The sequence below is a fragment of the Octopus bimaculoides genome, chromosome 25 (assembly GCF_001194135.2).
Source record: "Octopus bimaculoides isolate UCB-OBI-ISO-001 chromosome 25, ASM119413v2, whole genome shotgun sequence".
In the NCBI taxonomy this organism is placed as follows: domain Eukaryota; kingdom Metazoa; phylum Mollusca; class Cephalopoda; order Octopoda; family Octopodidae; genus Octopus; species Octopus bimaculoides.
The window spans coordinates 26,381,167-26,383,459 of record NC_069005.1 but is presented as its reverse complement, the minus strand read 5'-3'; the positions used below and the strand labels follow the sequence as shown (position 1 = coordinate 26,383,459).

At 37.7% G+C, this 2,293-nt stretch overlaps 1 protein-coding gene across 1 annotated transcript in view; it reads left to right on the top strand.

Annotated features, from left to right (window-relative positions):
* The window catches only part of LOC106877442 (glutamic acid-rich protein), an 8,965-nt gene that overhangs the window by 5,012 nt on the left and 1,660 nt on the right, over positions 1-2,293 (top strand). The window lies entirely within an intron of this gene.

Sequence of the window (2,293 nt, the reverse complement as noted above, 5' to 3'; positions counted from 1 at the left end):
ATATATATATATATATATATATATATATATATATATAACTGGATAATTTCATAGTTTTTATTTATTCCAGTGTCTGAAGCTTTAGGTGTGATTGTTGAATCTTGCTTTGAAATTTCCCTCTGTGAGACTCATACATCTCTTGGATGAAACTGTATTATTAGCGTTTGTGGAACTTACTGTGGCTTCATAAATAATGGCCTCAGTCATACAGGCTCCATTTAGCGGGCACAAGTCATTGTCACTGCAGGAACAGCTGGCTTCCTGTTGTTGTGTTTGCATTGTGTGTAATTATGCTTTTGAAGTATGGGGTAGAACTAAAACTATATACGTGTGTGTGTGTGTGGAGGTGTATAGTCTAGTGCAGTGGTTTTCAAACTGTGGTCCGCGGACCACAGGGGGTCCGCAAGGACAAGACAGGGGGTCCGTGGACAGCAAATACTTTTTATGGGCAATTTGATTTTATATATGGTTTTTAATCGAAATCTTTTAATTGACAATAAACCTATTTGTTAAATACTGTTAAATAAACAAATGTAAAAATATATGTTATTTTAAGCAAATATTTATGTATAAATTTCATAAGCGTTTATAAGGTAAAGCCTGAAATATAAAGGGGTCCGCAAGTCAAAAAGTTTGAAAACCCTGGTCTAGTGGTTAGAGTGTTGCAGGTAGTCAAGGCTAGAATGTCTTTGGTGGTAAAGTAAGCCTGAGACATAATTAGTCAAAACAACTAACAAGAGACATAACTAATCGGAATTTTGAGACAAGATAAAGGAAAATTTATGGTGAGAATTAAACAGTGTGAACATTCTCATTCAGTTAAACAATTAGAATATGGAAAACCCTGATACCACCACCACCACCATCATGATCATCATCATCATTCTCACCACGACCTTGATTATCTATTTGTATTCTGTATTCCTTGATGACATATTTTCTTTTGATATTTCAGTGATTAAGTCTTTTTTTTTTTTTGCCCCTTTTGTTTGCGGTGGATCTCCCTCATTAATTCCGACAAAGCGTGTCCCAGCTGTTCAGTGAATGAAACCACCTGGTCATTGTTTTAGAGTGTGAATGACTAATTATTATTTCATGAGTGCTTGTACTCTTATCAGGACTCCCATGTAGATTCAGGGCAACAAAGTTTTGAGTGTGTGTGGTCTGAGAAGTCTGGGCCATTTGTGTGTGTGTGTGTGTATATTGTGTGTATATTGTGTTTGTGTGTGTATGTATGTATATATATATGTGTGTGTGTGTGTATGCATGTATATATGTATGTATATATGAATGTATGTATGTATGTATGAATGTATATAAATGCATATATATACGTGTATATATATATATATGGATTACAAGTACAGTCTATCTTATTTCTTTATTGCCCACAAGGGGCCAAACATAGAGGACAAACAAGGGATTAAGTCGATTACATTGACCCCAGTGCATAACTGGTACTTAATTTATCGAAAGGATGAAAGGCAAAGGCGACCTCGGCAGAATTTGAACTCCTCCTCCTTTAATGTCTGTTTGGCATAAATTGGACAGTTTGACAGGCACTAGCAAGCCAGAGAAGTACACCAAGTTCCAGTCTGATCCGGTTTGGTCTCTCCAGATGGATTGGATGTTCTTCCTAATGCCAACCATTTTACAGTGTGTGCCGGGTGGTCTTAACGTTTTAACAGCACGAGTGCCGCCTAGTGGCACTGGCACGAGTGCTTTTTACGCAACTCCAGCACAGGCCAATCCACTTCATCAGCAGGGGGAATGGCCTTAACACTTCTGCTGTGGAGGATAGGATGGATCTTCTTGAGTACAGCGAAACTCCAGGTAATCACAGGTACAACCCATCTTGGATTATAAGCCTATATGTACAAGTATTCCATCAACACATAATCCCATGGCACTGTGTGTGACAAGCCTGGACCGTTGAATCACAGCCACATCCTATCCTCTGAGTTTCCCCAGTTCCCATCTCCCTATTTTTCAATCACAACACTTGGTTTGACCCGAGTCTGTGATAGAAGACATTTACCTAAAGTGTCAAGTATGAACTTTTAAACTGATTGGCCATTCCTGAACCCATTTCTATTAAACAGCAGCAGCAACAACAACAACAAATTTTCTTTTTTTTTTTTTTTGAGTTGTCTGACAACTTTCTGTCATCCCTCTAATATGAAGAACAATAGATGCAACGAGAGGATGAGAATTCTTGGTAATTATTTCTCTGATGATACCCACACACACACACACACACACACACACATATATACACATATGTATATATATA